The sequence below is a fragment of the Corvus moneduloides genome, chromosome 11 (assembly GCF_009650955.1).
Source record: "Corvus moneduloides isolate bCorMon1 chromosome 11, bCorMon1.pri, whole genome shotgun sequence".
Lineage (NCBI taxonomy): Eukaryota > Metazoa > Chordata > Aves > Passeriformes > Corvidae > Corvus > Corvus moneduloides.
The window spans coordinates 16078265-16100504 of NC_045486.1; the positions used below are offsets into that span (position 1 = coordinate 16078265).

Consider the following 22240-nt stretch of genomic DNA (forward strand, 5'->3'; position numbering starts at 1 on the left):
GGTTTCAAGTGAAGAGCAAAACGGCGACATTTTAAACGTTGCCTCCCACACAGTGTCTCTCTTCAGCCTCCGTCGCCACTTGCTGTGGGTTCAGAAGTCTCTGGTGGATCAGTCCACCCCCGGAAAACTGTGGGTTTGCCAAAATAGAAGCATTTTTGCAGAAGGCAGTCATTTGGATGAATGTTTTGCCAGCACACATCTCGGGGACTTGCAATTTGTTTCGGCATTTTGTGTTTTTATTTTATTTTGGATTTAGTTGTCTTGTAGGCAATACTACCAAAACAAAATATTTTAATGTTTGTAAATAATTTTGGTGGGAAGGGTGGGGGGAAAACCGTGATTTTCAAATACATTTTGAAATGCCAAGATTCCCTACCCAGCAGTAGTCTCATTTTGCTCTCAGCTCGTGGTATCAGCTCTGGTTACATAGAAGTTAATGCCACTGGGAAAGGACCTTAATGTCTTTCCCACTAATATGCTTTACTTTCAGGATGGTGAATTATTTAAAATGCTTTCTATGGCTTTAGTCTGCCCCAAGTCACAATCTCATATTTCGTTAATGTCAGTCTCATAATCGATTATTCCTTTTCTGGTAGCAGATGGCATCTCCTGTCAAGGACCAAGGTGCAGTTGATACCTTCCTGGGTGGTGATGGAGAACAGGGCAGATGGAGTCTGCTGTGATGCACCAGCTCAGCCAAAGCTGGGGATGTCCATGACCTTCACGGCCCAGGGCGAGTAGGAGGAGAGCAAAGCCAACAGCTGAGCAGAGAATTACAGCGGCCAAGTGAAGCCGACACTGGGGTTGGTGGACCCTAGAGAGAAAGCATGGGACAAAACAGGAAAAGCCCTTTCAAGACAATGGGAGGCATTTGAATTTGAAATGCCTTGGTAAATGCTGCTTTCTGGCACCTGGGAAAACTGCTCAGTAGTCATAGCAGGAAAAAAGAGTGAGGAATAATGTGTCCAGTGGAAATTCCTGCAGATCTTGGCTCAGCAGAGCATAATTGGAGACTGGAGCCTGCTTGGGACACTGGAGCTGCCACCTCCACCCTTGCAAGAAGTGGGATCTTGGATGACCACAAGTGGTGAGCTTGGGTGTCATTAAAATGCAACTCCTGCAGCAGCTCAGAGCCCGGAGCTCCCTGCTGAGCAGTTTCATCACGCTGCTAACTTAGAGGGAAGGTGCCACCTACTAAGTCACCCAAGCCACTTCCTGCAGCACCTGTTTTTAGCTCACATCTCCTATCCCAATAGTGGCCAGACCCACGTGGAAAGTGCTGGATCTGCAGCACCTGTTGCCGTTGGGCTGGATTCAGGAGGAGTAACACACAGAGGGAGTAATGCCTGTGCCCTGGCCATGGGCAGAACCAGAGCATGGCCCTGTTCCACAGTGGAATGCACTTCTCCAGCACTTGGCCAAGCCTAATGGATGACCACTGCTCCTGGATATGGACTGGAAGACAGGCAGAGACATCTCGTGGGCTGGCTGGAGCCTTCAGCGGGGAGGAGGACTATGACCCTCCCAGCTGCCTGCTCGCTCCTCAGCTTTCTCTTTCTCAAGGGCTTCAGGAAGCTGCAGAGATTCTGAGATTTTTCTTTTCCCCTTTCTTGAAAGTGTGGCTAAAAATAAAGGGAGTGTTGAAACCAAGCCCAGCCCAGAAAGCAGAGTGTGTAGGTGTGATGCAAACCAACACCTGGGGCTGTGAAGCATCCTGGGGGAGCTGGCACCCATCTGGCAGAAATGTTCTCTCTTTCTACTCACTCCTTCTTTGGCACCTTGTCAAAGAGCACACGAGATGCTGAACCTTAAGTAATCTTGTTTGAAAATGACCTAAGCATGTTGTTGTGGTTATGAGGAGAAGAGAACAATGAGAGGACAACAGTTTTCATTTGCAAAACTATCTGGGACCCCTGAGATACTGCTGTTCTCTCTGGTTTTATTTCCTGGCTGAAGGTTTCTAGAGGTGAATGGTAGAAAACGGTGATGGCAGATACTACTTAGAGGTGGTGGACCAGGATCCTTCTGAGGTTTGGCCCCTGGCAGGTACAAATAGAGCAGCAGACAACATGCAGTGCATGGCAGTGAGTTCTTGGACAGAGTCCAATGGAAGGGAGCTCCTTCAAGTGTCATAAAACCATGGAGCTTCAGCTTAGAACCTGTAAGGAAGGCTGCTGTGTCTCCTTAATTACAGGTTTTCCATGGCTGCACAAGGTGGACATGCCAGCCCCACCAGTGCCCCCTCACTCACACCCTCCCAGCAAGCATGTGGTCAGGTCTTGGGGGTGTGATGGGGAGAGGTCTCCCCTGAAAATAGGGCATTTGTAGGGCCTTTGTACAGCGAATCAAGTAATGAAACAGTGTGTGATGCTACCATAGACCCCCAGAAGAGCCATGTCTGCACCCTGCCAGAGCGGAGGGGATTGGGGCAGGGCGGGCATTAATGTGTTAATCCTTACACAGCCTAAGGACTACAGCTACCATGGATGAAGGGCTGTGGTGGACAAACACAGACTTGGTATCATCTTTAATGGAGTGGAGATTGGCATTTGGTACAAGGAGAATTTGCCCCTCTTGTGTTCAGTAAATTGCTTGGCTCTACCGTGATCTTGGAGCAGCTCTGATCCTCCCTTTGAATGGCTGGGAGAGGCCGTGTGCAGCCACAGGGATGGGAGAGTTACCCCGGGACACAAAAAGGCCCGGGCTTTGGTGGGTAAAGGTAGCACAGGTGGGACAGTGCACGTACAAATGAGCATTATGAGCTGCACTGGTCTGCAACAGCCCACACAGGGGAACCTCTCAGGTACAGCATCCCAGCTACTGCAGCAACCTGAGAGGCAGGAATTCCCCTCTCCTCCCTGCCTTCTCCATCTCCAATGCTGTTCGCAGGACTGAAAGGTGGCAGGAAAGTACCCTCCAAGCAAGCCGAGCCAGAGAGCCGTGAAGGAGGGCTGTGAAATCCAGGTGGGACCCAAACGGGCTGGGCTTCCAGGGACAGTCCAGCTGGTGATGTCTGTGGACACCAGCCAAAGAAAAAGCCCTGAGTGCTGCCAAGACCCCACATTGACCTGCCCTCCCCTCATCCAGTGCCCTGGCTGATGGAAGTGTAGGGCTGGAAGCGGTTTATTCCCCAGCAGCCCTTTCCTGCTTATCGGGAGCCAGTGGTGGGAGCAGGAGCTGCTCTCAGAGAGAGACCCAGCAAATCCTCGGATGAACGCCCGGACCGAGAGCAGTTTCCCAGGGGGATCGGGGTGGATTGGATAATTAATCACAGCTTGTCTGGGGGAGGATGAGGAAGTCTGAATAAAGGTGTTAACGGCTCTTAAAGGCTTTCCTGGTTTGCAGAGGGTGCTGCCTCAAACAGATTATCTGGAAATATTATTAGCTGGAGTGGGAAAGGGTTTTTTCCTCCTCTAGGCTCTTTGCAGCAACCCTAAATCTGCTTGAGCTGTGGAGACAGGTTTTATTGTGCAGGGGGAGGTGGGGGAGAGGTGTTGGCTGTCAGTGGGTCAGCAATTAATTGGTTTATTCCTTTCTCACGGTCATTTTCTAACCAACATCGGCTAAAGCCCCAGTGCCCACTTTGTCCCAGCTCAGCAAACAAGAACCACAGGGATTTGCACTGGGGGGACCCCAGGCCACGAGATTGGCTTTGCAGGGGCTGCTGGGAGGTCCCTTGTCCTGCCAAGCCTCTTTACCTGTTATCTCATCTTAGGAGGAGGATGTGATTAGTGTTTGCTGCCATGGGCTGTCAGCTGAGCGATGAGAACCGTGTGCCAAGAGGAGGAAAGAGCTGCCACGGGTGGATGGTGAGTGAAAGCTGAGGCCTGCCCCTTTTGCTCCAAAGGAAACTTCCCTTCAAATGTCTCTGTGGCCCATTAGTTCAGACAAATGCTCTTGTTCAGCCCTGTGCTACCTTCTCTCCAGAAGTGACCCTTGGTGAGAGTGGGCTCTCTTCAATCTGCTGCTGCCATCTGGGAAATGATTTCTGATTAATCCAGCTTTACTGAAACGACATTCCTGTTTACCTGTGGCTTTGTTACAATTCTAGAGCCTATCCAGGTCAGAAACAGAGGGTGCCATCAAAGAAGAAGCCTCATGCCCTGCCATCTCCAGCTCAGCCCAGTCTCTGCTAGCAGCTCTGCTGTGGTGGGTGGCGGGGCTGTGCAGGCACAGCTGTGCCAGGCAGTGGGGCTTGCTGTCAGCCCAGTAATTGCTCTGATGGAGCACCTCGAGGTGAGAAATCACCTTTCAGGCCAGAGCAGGGATAGAGAAAGAGCACAGTCTGAAGCATTTTGATAGTTATAGCTATATAGATAGAGAAAAGCATAAATTTTGAGTCCTAGAAAGGTGTTGGAGTGGGGACTGTGAAACTGCTGGTGCAGGGTAGTCCCCTCTCTGAGCCTGCCTGGCCTCCACAAGGCCTGCTGGGCAAGTGGGAGAACCCCTCCATGCATAAATTAATTTGAAATTAGATTGTCCACAAGGAACATTCCCTGTTGCAGTGCTCCTACTTCTCTTCCAGCTCTTCCTATATATTTAATAGGAATTAGGCACTCTGAGCAGAGTCCCGTGGGCTGCTTTCTTCGTGGTTGCACTGATTTCCAACAACTAAGTCAGCCCCAAAGAAAGCCCAATGACAGCAGCAGATTTCCAGGTCTCTCTTTTACCTGTACAGGAGACTGTCCCTCTCCCACACGAAGCACAGTGAGCCCAAACCGGATCCCCATCCTCCACTGGGATCAACCTGCAGGGATGATGAGAGAAACAGAGTGAGTGCCCAGCCCTCTCCAGAGCTCAAGTGCAACACCACAGGCTTCACCAAAGGCCTTCAAGCCAGCCCACCTCCCTGCAAATTCTTTGTCCCTTTCTCTTGACTCAGGGCTGGAAATAATGACAGGTACGGAGAATCCATTAAAAAGAACTAAATAACCCTCAGTGCAGCACTGCTGGCTCCATGAGCACTTCTCCAGCTGCTGGGAGACTGCAGCAGCACTCCCTGGAGTGAGCAGACACAGGTGGTGCTGGCATGTGTTTGGAAACAGCCCAACAGTGAGAGGAGGCTGAAATTTCTGTTTGTTTGGGCCCTTCCCCTCTGCCATGGGACGTCTCACCAAGCTCTGTGGTTTCCAGACAGCCCAATGTCTGTTCCCAGATGGGCAGAGGCTCTGGGCTCAGTGATTTGAAGGAAGTGTTGGCAGAGCAGGGAGATAATCTGTTTCCTGAGTTAAAATTGCTTTTTCCTTCCAAATGGTCCTTCAGGATTCACAGAGCTGTTAAGAGCAGAGGGGGATCTGGCTGGGCAGCCTGCAAGGCAGTGGTGGGATGGAGGGGAAGGGAGCAGGCACTGCCTGGGTGGGCACTGGAGACCAGCACATTAACCAGGGGAAGGGAATGTTGGCCAAGGGCTCCAGGGAACCCTGAAAGCTGCACATGTGGTTGCGTAGCTCCCATGGGCTCATACTGAACCCAAGAGCTGTGTCCACACACAACAAGGCAAGATTTTTCTCCAAGGGCTCCTGGAGAGCACAGCGCAAGCAGGAACCAGGAGAGGGACAGGCTCTTTGATGTTGGACTCGTTACTAGGTTAAGTTAACCCAAAAGCAAAGGGTCAGTGTTTCTGGTCTGCGGTGTAAGCCCTGAACTAAGCCAAGCTCTTGCATGTTCAGGCGTTCCTTTCCTTCTTGTAGGATGTTCCTGGTATCACATTTCTCATGGAAATCAGCCATGGTGAGGAGGGTGGCACACTGAACCTGATAGTGCTTGATAAAGCAGATTGATGCTCCAGGAGGACTAACTGGACAACTGGGTTTGTCACAGGCATCTCCAGCCATATTCCCCCTGTGCTCTTCACTTCCCTTCAGCCCTTACCTCTGCAAAGCAAGGTGGACTGTAGCCACTGGCACTGAATGCATGGAGCTGGTGGTCTTGTGCTGCCCACTGCAGTGATAGATGCACATAATGGACACGATGGAGAAGAGACCAGCCACTTGCTCTTGCCTTGAAAAGCCTCCTGTTGCCAGGGAAGGAGCAAGGCTCACACCCCAGCTTATGTGTCATCAGTAACTTCTCCTGCTGTTAAAATTACGTTGTCTCTCTTAATCGTAAAAGGCTTCATTTCCCACACTGGAAAATGAATTCAGCACCGTTGGCAAAGCTGGGGGCTGGGAAGTTTTAATTACTGTTTGTACAGTGCTCTGGGGTGAATGGTGCTGGAGGCCTGGGAAGGGTTGTATTATATAGTAGCAGTTACTTATATTTTATTTTATATGTGAGCTCTGAGGTGTTGTCAGCAGCTCCTTCCTGATGGCCCTGCAACGGGGCTTCCTAACACAAGCAGTACAAATCCCCCCGCTCCTGTCACTCCTCCAGTTACTGCTGCTGAGCATCACTGCAGAGTGAAGGGGGGGTCTAAAAGGTCCAGTGCCCACCTACAGCCAAAATAAACTCAGCCAGAGCTTGCCTGTAAATACCCACCTGCTACACAGGAAAGAAGAGCCCTAAAGCTCTCCTCTCACAAGGCCTTTCCCATTAAAACATCTCTTCCTCAGGCAATTCAGCCACATCCTGCATTAACCTTCCTGCCCCCTCCTTGTTCAGAAGAACATCTCCTTAATTATAATCCATCAAATCCCTCTCTCCTCTACCTGGAAAGAAATGGGATTTGGGGGCAAGGAACAAATATGAAATCATAAGTCTATTTTCATGGGAAAGGAAATCAATCCAGCACCCTGCTGGGAGCCCTGCTTTGCCTAAACCCTGGCAAAATGCGGTAAGAAGTTAAGGCTCTTAGCAGGCGAGCACTCCAAGAGCTCTATTAAGCACAGCTCAGGTCTTTGTGGGCAAGTGTTCCCTCTGCACCCGGCGCTCCACGTTTGGCACAACGGGGCGATTGTGGCCACTGCGGCATCGCACCCTGCCAGGACCCTCTGCTCGGGGGACAGGCTGCTCAGCAGCCCCTCACAGGCCAGTGCTTTGGGAAAAGATTTTGCAGAGGGATAGGAGTGTTTTGATATTGGCAAAGTCCTGGGAAAAGGACACATTAGTTATCAATCAGTGTGTGTGCGCACATGTGCTCAGCTGCAGGTGTGTGATGGTGTCTAGGCTTGTGATGCCATCGACATGAAAATCAGTGAGGGAATATGATCACTCTGACCTAACATTCTCTAGGGTTTTTGTCCCCCACACTTGTGTTTTGGTGGCACACTTGGTTTGCTGGCAGATACTTCTGAAATATTCCACTGACTACCGCAAAGGACAAAAGTGGAGCTACTTAGAACTTGCCAAAGCTTCCCAAATGTGAAATCCTCTCCAAAAGACATGCCTTCCCTCTCTAGCCATCTGTCACCCGGTGGTTCCTCCTGAGTGGTGGCTCCTGGGATGGTGGGCAGCCCCTTGCTGCCTGTGCCAGGCACAGTGGGCAGGGCACATAGCCCAGGTGAGGCCCCCAGGGTGAGGGCAAAGCCCAAGAGTGACAGCACTGCAGTCACCACCCAGTGGGTGACATGCCAGCACTGCTTCCGAAGTTCTCCTCCCAATCTGGGACAGACAGAAGGCAGCAAGAAGTTAGCTGGGCCTCTTTGCCCCTGATGCTGCTGCTCAGGAGGGTTTCAATTACTGCCAGGTACTTTATGGCTTCTGCCAGGGGGCTGCTGTGGCTTGCTCAGGGCAGGTGGTTGTAGCTCTCATGGGTCACCAGGCCCCGTCACTGAAATCAAGCAAGGAACACATTCACCAGTCCTTCCAGCAGCACCAGAGTGTGCCAGGGTGTGATGGAGGCAGCCCAGCCCCACAGCAGGGAAGGACAGAAAGGCACAAGGGTGACAATCCAACTCACATCCTGCCAGAGCTTCCCCACTGCTGAGCAGGTGTCAGAGGAATGTACTTTGCAAAGTGTTTGTTCAGTTTGGAGTAACTTCTGTTCTCTCCCAGGATATTCTTCTCTTCAGCCTGCCTGGCATAAAGTGGGGAGGGATTCAGTGTGAAGCCACAAAAGCAGTCTTGAGGAAGAAACATATTGCCTTCTGTCTCCCAGCCCAGAGATTCAGAGGGAAGGGGCTGTCCATGGATGTTCCTTCAGGTTCCTTGCATCCTGGGCAAGGCAGCATCCCTGGGTGCTCAGCACTCCCTTTGAGTGAGGTTCTGTTTGAGTTGGCTGCCACTGATCCCAGCCTGTCTTCAGCTCACAGATGCTTTTAACTTTTTGGGGAGGGGTCGGCATGGCCAGAAGCTGCTGAGGACACTGCCATGATTCAATCACATCATGCTCGGGGCTGTGTGTAAACACAGCAGGGAAACCAGGCCACATCTCAGCCCAGCTTGGCTGCCTGCCTCGAGGTCCCCATCACCCAGAATCTGGAGCTCACCTCTTTTTTCATTACCTCTAAGCAGCTGTGGTGAATGTTTCAGTGATATTTCCTAAAAATAAAAGTGTCAACAGAAAGAGCCATTTAATAACATGAGTCTGTGCATCTTTGGGCCCTGAGCAACCAACAAGCTGGGAGGATAAATGCCGAAATAGCCCACGAGTGTGAAGGTAAGAGTCCCTAACTGCCCATGGACCTGCTCTCCCCAGCATCACCTGTGGCAAGAGAGCTGTTTGAGGACTGTTTTCCCTTCCTCCCTGGGCAAATAGCCAGTTCTCTCCAAAAACAGTCCATCTGTCTGTTACCCTGCTTGACAGAAAAGTCTGTATCTGGAAACAAGAAATAAAACTTTTGTGACCCTGCCAAGATTCCTGTACTGTGGTGGTGTAGGGACCAGTTACTGTTCCATCACTCACAGGGGGTGTTAATTTTCTGTTCTGGCTTTCATTGGGAAAGGATATAGGCACCCTGTGTTAGACAAGGCTTTGCTAAGCAGGAATGCATAAACCCAGTTCATAATATCCTTAAATATCACGAGTGGTGTTGGATTCAAAACTCAGGAGGTGTCTTGACAGCAGCACAGGAGAGAAACCAGAGAGCAAATACTTTGTGCAGCCTTTTGGGGAATGAGTGAATGAGCCAGAATGTAAAGGTAACAAAATTAGCTCCTTCTGGCAGTTCAGGAAATGTTAAACCCCTGCAATCCAGGTTTTTGGGGAATAACCCTACTTGGCATTCTTGCCTGCCTTTCTCAGGCCCTCATCTGTGCCCATCAAAATCTTTGGCTGGATCCTTTACAAGAGCTGGGGACAGGAGCTTCTCCCCAGCAGCTGAACACAGATGGTGAATTCTCAAGTAATGAAAGCATTAACCCATGTATGAGCTGCATTAACCCATCTTTTGTGCCCCATCTAAGTTAGCAGGTCTAAAGGATGTGCTGCATGCTCACGGAGCCCAGCTCAGTACAGGAACAGGGCATCTGAGGACATCAGGAGGACAGTGAAAGCCTTGTCATACAGCCTAAAGTCTCACAGCAAGTGTCTATTAATAAGCCGTGCCCACGCTTCCTCCAGGTATTTACAGTGCCCTTTCTCCCTGTTAGCTTTGAAAACCACAGCTCTGTTCCACAGAGCAAAGTCCTTTTCTTTTAGTGATGCATTTGGTGCCACAAGTGCGTTTGACTGTGGCTGTGTGCTGGTAAAAGCCTGCCTCATTTTGGGAAGTGAGCAGGATTTCCCTTTAAAAATGATCTCTGTCTCCAGATGAACAGTTCCAGCCTGTCCTCCGGGAGCCTCTGCTGTGGAGCCAGTGGCTGGCTGGTTTTAATGCTGGCTGAGGAGGGGAGCCACTGAGCCCACGAAGTAGAGTGGTGACAGCATCAGTCCAGCCAGCAAGGTCACCTCCCCCTGGGCAGGTTATGCCAGGGAAAGAGGGACAGGTGGGGATTCCCAGGTGCTTGGAAGGGGATCTTTGGAGGCTTGCTAGTGTATGGGGACCCCCAAAAACTGTGAAGGGTGGATGGTTTCTTACCCTCGCCCAGGGCAGAGCTCCTTGTGCCACACTGACTCTTGGGCAAATAATAATAAAACTGGCATAGCTGCAAAATGGGGCCCAGATGACAACTGGGATAAGCCTGGCCTGCGAGTCAGGTTGGGCTAGAAAGGTAAGGAAAAAAGCGTTTGCAGCCTAGGGAAACAATAGGAAATGAAATGGGAATTGGGACCTCTGAGTACCTCCACCTTTCCCCAAGGACAGCTCTGGGGGTGTAGAGAGCAGTTCCCAAAATCCAGCGTCTATTATAAGTCAGCTGTACCCTCTGAGAAATGTCTTTTTGCTGTTAGATGTGCAGTTGCTGCTGGAGTGATTCCTTCCTTTCAGCTGGAGCTGGAGACAAAGGACAGAATCATTGGTAATGAGCTATTTATGGAGAAATTGATCTTGATTTGCATCACTAATACAAGGCAAGATGGTGCCATGACTTTCTTTCCATGGTTAAGGACAGCACTCAGAGGAGGTTGAGATCCTTGAGGTCCTGTGAGTGTCAGGAGCACGTTTCAGCATTGCTGGGTTGCAAGAGGAGAACCCAATTTGCCTCACTGGAAAAACAGCCCCGCAGAAACCACAAGAACTCGTCGTTCTGGTCAGGCCCCTGGATTTTGTCAGGATTTTTTGAATACTCCTTCACATTTAAAATTCCCATTGAGCTGTCTTGCAGTTTGCAAGGCAGATTGGGATGGTGCAGGTAAGCTGGCAAGCGGGATTGCCCCAGAGCATCAAACTGTATTCAATTAGCCCCCCGTGCCTGCAGGAACATGGTGCTGGCAGCTCATCACCCCTCCTGGTAAATTAGATATCGCACGGGGGCTTAGTCACACTGGAGAAGTACAAGGCTCTCAACTTGCTGAGACAAATTTCTCCCAGCTTTAATTAGCCGTGAGATGCTGAAGTGCCTGAAGCTCTCTCTCTGCCCATGTTTACACTCTGTGAATCAATACAGTTTGGACTGAGGTCTCCAAATATTTGCAGTTAGCAAATATTGCTCTGTTTTGCCTTTCCAGCTCTCTGCAATTAGCTGGAAAACACTGGTTTGTATCCCCAGTCTTTTCAAAAACAAAAGGGTGCATGTTCAGGTCCCAGGACTTCAGTAGGAGAGCCAGTGCTGCTCATCCAACATCTCTGCTGTGTGCTGGCTCAGTGTCACCCCTGAAAAGAAATGAGAGGAGGAGAGGCTTCCAGCACCCCGAGGCTTAAGCAGGGAGCACTTGGCAGGAGCTTCTAACACAAGTGAAGGATCCCTTAACATTTGAGAGTTGATCCTGTCTTTGCTACGTGGGTTTTTTTTTCCATTTGAGGACCCTCTCTCCTTTCCACATCCTCTCCCCTCCCCTCACATTTCTCTTAGTGACCTGATGACATCCGGGTAACTGAGGTGCCATTCTGATGGTGGCATGAAGGTTCCCATCCAGCCAGCTCACATTTGCGGGCGCTGGACTTTTCCCTTCTTATCTGACAGCAAATGCACTGAAAACCTTAAAAATAATCTGCATTTTAACCATGGTCATGCTAAACAGCTTTTAGGATGTAGTAATGCAAAAGATGCAGTGATGCAAAGACCACTATTGGCAGTTGTTAAATAATTGTGTTTAATTTTCAGTAACAAAGCACACGAAATCCATGTCACATAAACTCTGCTAAGGGTAAGTGCTGCTTTCCTATAAAAATGCACAACATTAATTTAAAGATTGGAGGTCTGCTGACCCTCAGGTTGTTGTACAACCATTGTTATGTGTAAAAACGGATGTGAGAGGCAGCCCAGGTGGGTTTACATGTTTGTGCTGGCAGCAGAGAGCTGCAGCTGCTCGGTGGGGATGGATGGGTTTGAACACGCCTGGCACAAAGGCACGCGCTTCAAAACCTCCAGCTCATAAGGACTCATCCCTGCTCCAGGGGCTCTGTCTGAACCTGACTGCAGTGAGCTGTGCCAGATAAGGCTGGGACACTCACCCTCATCTTGGCTGCTAGTGACTGTGGCACTGACTGCCAGCAGTGGCAGTGGCCACAGAGCCCTGGCCGGTGGCAGCCTTGCCCTGGCACTGGGGAAGCAGCCCCAGCACAGCAAGGGGGCAGCTTGGCTCTGTAGCAGGGGAGAGGAAGAACCTGTTTGGCTCTGATAAATTATGCTGCTCTCCTCAAGCTAAAATGGAGCTTGAGCTGGTACTTTATTTCTCCCACCCAAGGCTCAGAAAATGGAAGCTGTGGTTGCTGGGATGTTTTCCTTTGCCAAGCCTCTGCATGGCTCAGTTTTAGCAAAAAGTAAGCCCAGCCCCTGAGACATCTGTGTCGAGGATGTGGTCCTTGGTAATGGTTCAGCATGTATATGTAAGCCAACACAAGCGACAGGGGTGCAATCCCATTGCACAGCCTCATGGGTTTCTGCCTGGGTTATAGCAGTGTGAAGGAAAAGAGGGGCAGGAACAAGAAGAGGAGACAAGGAGGTGACCCTGCTGTCAGGAGAGCAGAGGCCCAACCCTGCTGCTGTGGTTCATCAGGGTGATGTGCTCGTTTGGACCCTCCATCCAGCACCAGGTCCAGCATCTGCTGGGAGGTGCTGCCCAGCCCATCGTGCCCAGCCAGGTGCTGCTGTGACAGTGGAGCTTTGTCATTCACGTGGTGTTGCACCTTGGAAAGGTGTTTGCTGTGTGTGCTGTTGGTTGTGATACTGGGGATTTTAGAGGGTTTTCTCTTCTGCAATTACCAGAGGGGCTGAAAGGCACAAGTTCTGTAGTATGTGGTGTTTTATCTTCCATCTGTCTCTGGGCTGGAAGAAGCCAAAAAGGGAGTAGAGGATTGCATTTACCCCTTCTCCCAGCGTGGGTTAGGAGAAGCAAAATGATAAATCAGGAGACATTTCAGCACTTACCTCTTGTTTTTACAGAAATCACTATACTTTACAAGTGCCTTTGCATATTTTATAGCACTTTAAAAAGCCAGTGTAGCTAATCTGGAAGTTGGCTTGTTCAGAGAAACGCAAAACATGTGCAGCCATAAAAATCCTTCATTTGATGTCAAGCTATTGCATTTTCAAGTGTCTGAAAGGCAATCACAATTATGCATCCAAAGAGTTTGCCTTGACTCACCCCAGCTCCTCCCGGCTGGTGAGAACAAGATCAGCAGAGCTTCTTCAAAAGTTGTGTGGAGTTGTTGCCACATGGGACAGATGTTTTGGTAACAAAGGCAGCTCCATCCAAGGGCTCACCTTTCGAAGAGGGGCAGTGTGTTTTTGAGCAGCTGGGAAAGGAAAGGTAGTCTGGCTGAGAAGGGCAGAAATAAGCCAAGTGACACCAAAAGGTTGGAGGACTAATGATCCTGGAGGAGCTGACATCCCTCTCACATGGAAACATGGCTCATGGAGTTTTGGGGTTGCAAAATGCTGTCCCAGCTCTGGGAGATGGTGAAGGGTTGGATATTCGTAAGTTTTGTCTCCTCTGGTTCTTGCTACTACAAAATCTGTGGGAATTTGTTATTTTTGGAAAGACTGCTTCTCTCGATCAAGAGGTTTAGCAGTTACTGGTGGTATCTCTAAGATCTGAATATGCATGCACAGATACTCAAGGTGATCACATAAACCCTCATCCCATGGAAAACCAGACAGAAAACTGCCTTTCCAAGTGCTTGACTCAACTGTCACTCTCAGGACTGTTCCCAGGTCCCCTTTTTATCGTCACTTGGACATTTGCTGTGCTTGATTGCTGGAGGGCAGTGTGGGGAGGACAAATGTTGGGGTTAATAGTAAGGGATGCTGCTTGTCTCCAAATGTCTTGCTCTGCCCTGATCCAGGTGATGACCAGGTCGTCTTGGTCCCTCTTCTGCTGCAAAGAGAGCTTGGCCAGGCCTTATCATGTTACCAACTTCAGAAATTGTTCCATCTGTGGAAGGAAAGCAGTCTTCAAATGGGGAAGGGGGTTGGGCGTGCTGGGTGTGTGGGTCCAGGCAGGGGGACAGCTGAGGGCTGGCCCACGTGGCAGTGGCAGCCTGTTCAGCTGGAGCAGAGGACAGCAGTGAGCTGGCAGTAGCAGTTGGTGTATTTCCTGCCTGTAACCTACTTAAGGGGAAAGCTGAAATCTGTTGCAGGAACAAGCAGCCAGGAGCATTGGATGCTGCTGGAAGGAGGAGTATGATTCAGCCACCTGAAGGCATCTCCCTGTAGGAGAATTACCTTCCCTATAAAGCAGCAGGCATTGCTCTTAAGTGTTATCAAGCCTAAATCGGTTCCCTAGGTGACATCCCGGTAAGTGGATTTCCCAATTAAGCACATCCCGATTAAGTGGGATGTACTGTAATTACAGAGTGCTCAGCACTAGGAGCAAATCAGATCCGTTTGCAGCAGAAGGGCCAGATTGAAGCTCTTCCCCAGTCTGCAGTGGGCTGTACCCAGGCATTTCTGTAAGCATGGATGTGGGCAGGCAGGAGATGGGATTCTGCAGCCACCCCCGCCATGCCAGTCAGCGTGCTCCCTGCAGGAGGAAGAGGCTGGGAGGAAGCCCTGGTGCCACACATTTTAAACACTCTGATAATGGGAGCATCCTCCTCTTGAGGTGGCACTCGTGTCTCCTGCTAGTCCACAATCTGCTGGATGAAGCCTTTGCTCCTGCCAGAGAAAATACCCATTAGCAGAGATGGCTGCCCCCGCCAGGCAGACAGTACAGAGCCAAATCCCCTCTGCACAGCCCAGGGCAGCTGGCTTTTCTGTCGTGGCTCCCTGCCCATCCTTCTGACTTCCTCTTCAAAGGTGTCCCACTCCCAGCATGAGGCCTCATGGTCCTGGAGTCACACTGGGGCTACTTAAGCCCACTCCTCTAAAGCTTTGTGGTTCCCAGCTGCTACCGGGACATCATGGGGGAGAGGAAGAAGATGCTCCTTTGTTTTTTGTCTGTTAGTGAAAGGAAGAAGAACAGAGCATTTACTGCCTTGGACAGGTCAGAGCATTTTTAGCTGGATGGGGATATGAAATCTAACTGGAGACCTTCTGGTAATTAACTGGTCAAGGCAACAATTAAACACTGGAGATAGGAGGTCAAGTGTAGATGGGGTGCAATGGGAGGTAAAATCTGTGTCAGGAGGGGTGTGAGGAGCATGACCACTTTGGAACTGGAGCAGAACTCTAGATCTTGAATATGGACCCTCAGACCAGGCCGGTCTCTGGTGTAGAGCCTGTTTTAGCACTCTCAGGGTTTACCCAGCTGCCTCAGGTTCCTTAGTTCCCCCTTGGCCAGGAGATGATCGGGTGATGCAGCACACTTTCCCTCGGGGCTCCCAGTCCCCTGGGTCATGCGCATCCGTGGCGCTCCCAGGGGTCCTGTGCCTACAAGGCAGGATGGTCCAAAAGCTCACACACCTACCACACCCTGTTCTTCACTGGGGCTACAGGGCAGGGGCAGGAGCCTGTCAGCTTCGCAGGGGTGAGACCTGACATTTTTGGGTGACACCTTACATTTTAGGGTGACCTGTTACATGGCTTTTAGCTGCAGACAGAACATTGCAGCAGGACAGCAGGGGAAGCTGATGAGCTGCTCCTGCCTTTGAGGAGGTTATCCATGTGGACATGAATTGGCTCTGTCCCATGTGGATGGATTCACACTCCCACTCGCTGGGCTGACCCCACACCACCGCAGCTCCCCGAGCCCCTCAGTGATGCCTCCTTGCCTGCCCCTGTGCTTGTCCCTCTCTCCCCCAGCAGTTTCCCTGCTCCCACCAGGCTGCAGCGTCCCCACGATGCCCATATCCAATCCACCGATGTGCAGCACTCTGTGAGTGCAGTGTCTGCGCTGCTGTGCCACCCCCAGGCCCTTGCATTGCTGCTCCTTCCATACTGCTGGTTTTGCAGTGCCACCCACTGGCAGAGGCTCTCCAGAAATCCTCATCTGCAGCTTTCCTCTGCCACAGGTGATGCTCCTAAGATGAAATATTAGAAGTATAGCTCTGGTGGGTGTAATTCACAGAGTATTGTCCTATGAGTGCTGGTCCTGGAGATCTGGAAACCTTCTGGCATCCTTTCCTGTGTATCTCAGTGTATGCTGAGCCCAAGCTGCAAGGTCACTCTGTGGGCGGAGTCCCAGGTCTCAGCTCGGGCTGTTTATGTTTTAGGCAACTCATCCTGTCTCACCCCAAAGGGCCATCCAGCCCCGAGTCCTGCCTGCAGAGTGGTGGGGCAGGCAGGAGCAAGGGGGTTCCCCTCTCTGCTTGCTGGGTCTGCCAGATTGGTTTATGGAGGTTCTGCATTCTTGTTGCCCTGTGCAGGATAAAACACAAACCCCTGGCTGATAGCAAAACCCATGCTGTGCAGGAGGGAGCATGAATTCCAGCTGGGAGTGTGTGCCCAGAGATACAGGCTTGGGAACTTGTGGGAGAGGATGCTTTGGGGCCACTTCATTTAACAATTGCTAGGTCTCCCTGAATTTTCCTTGTCCCTGTCTGACCCCATTTACAGTCTTGTCTACATTGCCAGTCAAGAAACAGGAGGAGAGGCAGCAAAGGGACAGAGCAGTGCAGTTCTCAGGGTTTGAGCATGGTGACTGCCACATGCAGGGGCTGCTGCCAGCCTGGTACCCCATGGGGCAGCCAGAACCAGCCCCTGCCCAGCTGTGATTGCCATGTCCATGCAGCAGCAGTGCACATGGATTGTCAGGAGCTTTCTCCCCAGCCTCCCAGCAGGCAGGGAATGCTCGTTTTAAATAAAGCCTGACAAACGGCATCTTGGGGGCGTCAAGTCCTGGAGCAGTGTCTTCCGAAAAGTATGAAAAGGCGCTGGAGGGGAGCCTGGCACAGCCTCCCAGATGACAGTAATTAAAGGCTTTTGCACTCAGGCACTGGGAGCTGCTCCTCTTGCAAATTGGCCTTGATTGAAGAGGAAGAGAATGATTAGGCTGAAGGGGAGTGATGGGGGTGGCAGGCGAAGAAAACACGGAGGTAAGACTCAATTTGTCTTCTGATTTTTTTTTTCCCTCTTCCTCTCTCCCAAACAGTGTCTGTGTGGGTGGAGGGAGCAGTGCTCCAGCTCCACACAGCCTGGCCTGGCTCTGCCTGAGTGCTCCGGAGAGGTTAAGCTGGAAAGGAGCAGCTCTGCTCTGCTCCTGCCCATGCAGTCCCAGAACATCACCCAGTGCTTCCTGCAGCTGGCGCTGTTCTGGAAAGCTCTCCCAGCTGGACGGCACCAGCGTCACCCATCCTTTTGCAGGGCTGGCAAAGCAGTTAACCCCTGACCTGTGTTACGTTACAGCCATTGCTCCCAGTGAGGGCTGTACCACCATACTCCCGACAAAGTCCAGGGGTTACAGATCTTGCCCCTATTTTAACTATAAAGAGGATATTGATAGATTCAGGTTTTGCCATGATATGTATTTTAAACCCTTGGCTTTTATTAAGTTATCTGAATATATTTAGGTTCAGTGCATAGCCCTGCATCAGCATGAGAGGTTCCTGAAGGGTAGACGATGGCATTACAGAAATATGCTCCCTTCCCTTCCTGAAGCTGTGTCCCTTCCCAGACCCACAATCACCGAAGATGTCCCAGCTCTGACTGGGGTCCTCCAGGGAGCAGTTTGTGTTGAAGTACTTGGGGAAATTACTGTGCTGTGAGCACGGATGCTCCAAAGCCAACCACATGCTTCCCCATGCAGGGCCAAGGAACTGGTCCAGAATTCAACTAAGAGCCTTTGGCCTCCAAGTCCAGGCCATTAACAGTCGGGTAAAGCAACTTAGCTCAGGCTATGTCAGGACAGAATATCTCTTTTGTCCATCTGTGAAGGGAAGGTAAACAAAGAGTTGATTGAATGTAACTGTAAAAACTCTGACAGTGAGTTTTTGAGCAGTCAGCCTTGCTCAAAGAAGCTGCTGGCCCAGTCTGCAAATGGATCCTCCTGTTTGGGTCCAGTCCTGCAACTGCCAAGCCCAGCGGCCAGACTCCTTGTGGGAAGATGGGGAAGCAGGCCCATGGCTCTGCATTTGGTGCTTGCTTAATATTTGGATAAGTGGTGAGCTGAGTCTAGTGCAGCAATTGCGTTTGTTATAGGGCAATAACTCTGCAGGGTTACCATGAAGTTTGACACAGCTTATGTGAAATTCGGGCTGATGCAGTGGCAGAGCAGCAAACCTTTGGCAGGAAAACACCCTGTTGTGCTGGGGCAAACCTTGAATCACAAAGGTGATGTGATTGTAAAAGGATAGATAAAGGTGCTTTACCTGCTGGCTCAGGTGAGGTGTGATGCCCAACTGCCTCTGCGTGCTCTGCCACAGCCCATTCCCAGTCCCTGCAGTAGCACTCAGCCACCCTCAATCCTCCCTGGCCTTTCAGAGGGGAAGCTGCTTGCTGAAGGGAGCAGGGCAAGTGAAAGAGGCACAAACAAACAACCCACTCCAGCTCCTTCAGCAGCAGAGGCGGTTCCTGCGTGAGCAGGGCTCGCAGCACCAGTTCACTCAGCACAGCAGTGTCTGTGCAGCCAGACCCCCATGCACAGCAGGCTTTGTGCTCTTGAGGTCCACTCAAAAATATACTCAAAGCCCACAGATGATCCCTGAGCTTTGCATCCGGCCTCAAATACTCTGCTAAACACTTGCAAAACCGCTCGCATAGCCACACTTGGGAGCGTCACAGGTGTGAGCACCTGTGAACTGCCAGGGGAGCAGCTACCTGATGTTGGGGGATGACAACACCCCAGTTCCATGCAGCCAAGTGGGATCACACTGGCATTGAGGGGGGATCAGTGGCACCACGTTCAAGTGGGGCTGGATGCTCCTCTGGGCAGGGTGTGCTGCTCGTGGTGGTCGCACCAGGTTGCTGCAGGATCATATCCCAGACTGGTTTTCCTTCAGAAGGTGGAGAAGAAGAGAGCACACTTTCTCTTCCAAAGCAGAAGTAAAGCTGGATTCTCTTTCCCCCCCCAAAACACCCAGGTTTGGTCCCTACCCTGCTTTGCTAATGCAGGGAGCAACAGCATCTTGCAGCTCCTTCCTATCATCCCCATTTAAACCATCCTGGATCCCAGTTTCCAACAGGCTCATCAGTGGGTTCATTTGATTTTGTCCCAAAAAAAAAAAAAAAAAAACCTCCAGAAAATATTTTTTTCATTTCCACATGCTCCCCCACAGCTGCCTGTAAGGCCTGTGCTGTGCTTGGCTGCAAGAGGTTCCCTGGGGCTCACAGGGTTGGGCTGCAGAGGGCGGAAAGCAGGGTCTTTAACTCCCCCCCCCCCCCCAATGCAAAAGGCACCTTTGTGGCCCTGCTGCTCCTCTCTGCAGGTTATGCACTGGTGTGACTCGACAGCAGATGACAGAGGTTAGGACAAGGCCTGGGATGGCTGGGATGCTGTTGCCATGGAAATCACCCGGTGTCTGGAATAGCAAGAACAAGAGCAACTCAAAAAGTAATGATCTGTCACATCGATTAAGGGGAAGTTGGAGGGATTTTGTTTGGGGAAAACCTCGTGCTCCAAGTAATATCAATCCATATGCCACATCTCCCTGTTTGCCTTTCCCTGAAGGGCTCTGTCAACAGGAAATAATCTGATTTGTTTTGACCGGGGGTTCTCCAGGGAGCAGCGACACGGTGCCTGCCCATCAGCTGCGCTGCACAGCTCTGCCATCCTGCGATGAAAGGCACCAAGTCAATGCAATATTCATTCACTTCCTCTTCCCTCCTTCATTCATTTCTTCTTCCATTCATCTGTTTCATTCACATTTCCCCGGCACTTTAATGAGCAGTGCTTAGCCCCTGCAGCCTGAAGAGCCTTCCCCCGGTGCTCTGTGCTGCAGATGGCTGGCTGCAGGCTTAGTGATGCTGCAGGGCACAGCTCGGGGTGGCTGGAGCGGGGGATGTGTCATGCCCAGCTGGCACTTGGATCTCTAAACCCCCCACAATACCCCCTGGGTTGTGCTGCTCCATCTTTCACGTCTTGGTGATTTCTCTTTGTTGTGATTTCCATCTCACCCAGCTCCTGTCCTCTCCATGGGAGCCATTGTGACACCAATATCCATGCCCGTGGCAGCCCTCCTGGGGACAGGGGGTGGCTTGGGGGCAGGTGGCATGGCTGAGGAAGCAGAAGGGAGCTGAGCAGGGAACGGGCATTGCTGGAGCACTGGTGCCAAGCACTTGGTGCTGGGCCAGAGCCACAAGCACAAACATCCTCGGGGCTGAGTCACTGCCCACCTGCTCCTGCCACGTTGCTGCCTTTGTGGCACTTGAGGAACATGGGGTGACTTTGTTTTTTCTCTGCCCCATGTCCTGCTCTCAGAGACCAATTCTTCAGAGGCAGGTGGGTGATAGCCCCTGCATGAGCTCCAGGCTTGGGCCAGGGCAGCAGAGCTGTGGGCCAGCAGACACAGGGCAGGCAGCCAGACCCCCGGTGTGAGCCACTTGGGCAACAAGAGGTCACAGCTACGTGCAGAAGCAGGAGCAGGGGGCACCTGTACCAGGCACAGGCAAGCTCCTGGTTTTAGGAATTTTCCTCAGATAAGCATAGCTCAACCTTCCCATTGGGTTGAGATCTAAGTGCCAGTCTTGGGCACTCATCGGGTGTAGATGGGGGGAACAAGCACATCTGTACCTCAATGCCCTTTTATAACTACCCCAGAAAAAGTTTGTATTTTTCCCCCACTGATATGCAAACATTTCTCTTGAAGAAAAGAAAATGCCTGGATACCGGCTGGGTAGAAATCCAAGAAAGATTAAAAGAAGAAAACCAATTTTCCTATTCATGATCTCAGCAGTGAAGAGCAACCCCTTCCTCCCCGAGCCCCAATCCCCTCTTGCTGGGAGTGAGGGTGAGCTGTGCTCCATCGCTCTCCAAACAGCCAAGTGCATTTCTGAAATGCAGGAAGCAAACAGAAAACATCCATTCTCTGTATAATAGAGAAAGCTTTCTCTTTTGTTCCCTGCTTTTTATCAAGTATCTGCTGCCATTATTGTTACTCACTGGGTTATTACCTCCGAGTGGCTACTTCCACCAGCACAAGCTGGTTTATTGTCTGCTCAGAGCAATTATGGATTGGGATAATTCCTGCCATGCTGTTTCATTGTGGAAGGATCCGCTGTGTTCCGTGGCCAAGGTAACTTGAGGTGATTTGTGCTGCTGAGTTACCCATCAAGTTAATTAGGAGTGGGTGGCTGGTGCCTCACTGTGTGCTGGGACAGAAGGAGTGGCAGAGGCTGAGCCCAGGCATCTTCTCAGTATTCAAAGGAAAGTTTGTTCAGTGGAGCAGACACCAGGTTAGGTGTTTTCCTCGGACTAATTCATCTTTATTTACTGGTTGACAAAATGTTGGCCAATGCATCCTCCCTCCAAGGGTGTGGGAGCCCATTGCTCGGTGTGTGGGGAGCACAGGAGCGTCCCTGCAGGAGGACTTGCAGTCTGGTGGAAGACACTCACTGTCTGGCTCAGTGCTCATCTAGGAGGTCATTCATTTCCTCGTCCTGTACTGCAAAGACAAGAGGAGGAAAGTTCCTTGGTCTGGGCAGGATTTCCCCTTAGGAACTGCCTCACCTGGCTGGTTGGAGAGGAGAAATAAAATGAAAATGCTTCTCTGAAGTCTGCAATCAAGACCCTGTCCTGATCTCTGTGGAGATCAGAGCCCCAGTGCTGTCATGCTGCCTCTTTGAACTGGGGGGAGTTTCACCCCAGGCAGGAACACCTGGATTCATGGCAGAGGGCTCAGCCTGCAGGTTGCAAAAGTACCTGGTTATTTTCATTCCTTTGATACTTGATCTGCTATCGAAACAACTTATTTCTTTCTCTTTTACTTCCTAGGAATCCCAGCAAACTTGCCACGGGCAAGAACATTCATTGGTGAGGCACTGCCAAACCCCCCGAGCTGTCCATACACAAAGGGGTCGGGTCATCCCTCGTGCAGCCCCCCAGCTGCAGCAGGGCTTGGCACAGGGTTTCTGCTGAAGATGTGAGGGTTTGGTCCTGCAGGAGCAGCTGCGTGGGTTTTGCAAAGCAGATACTCAGGTTGGTAACAATGTGTTTATACATTCACTGTGCAATAAATAAACACAAAAGTGTGACACTTTTAAGCCCTTGCTAAGGCAGTGACAAACGTGTTTTTCCCACAGTTAGTAACGTGTGGATTAGGAAGCCATGGTTTTTATTTATTTTTAATAGCACACCATGAGGACAGATTAGCACAAAACTATAATGCCATCACATGGTCTCCAAATCCTCTGTGCCAAGACCCCATCCAGGTTCAGCACAAGCAGCACTGAGCTTTTCTAAGGAGGTTTGATGGTAAGAAGTGCTTTTCTTGCTGGCTTAGAAACGCTAACGAGCAGGGTTGAATTTCTAGAGTTGTATGTGTGCAGAGAACATTTCAAAATGGCATTG

At 50.9% G+C, this 22240-nt stretch overlaps 1 long non-coding RNA gene across 1 annotated transcript in view; it reads left to right on the forward strand.

Moving 5' to 3' along the window:
- The window catches only part of LOC116449403, a 165430-nt gene that overhangs the window by 131695 nt on the left and 11495 nt on the right, over nucleotides 1-22240 (forward strand). The window contains exons 3-4 of the long non-coding RNA XR_004242367.1: nucleotides 597-3809; nucleotides 21665-21868. This is a non-coding gene — a long non-coding RNA (uncharacterized LOC116449403). The remainder of the gene's footprint in view (nucleotides 1-596; nucleotides 3810-21664; nucleotides 21869-22240) is intronic.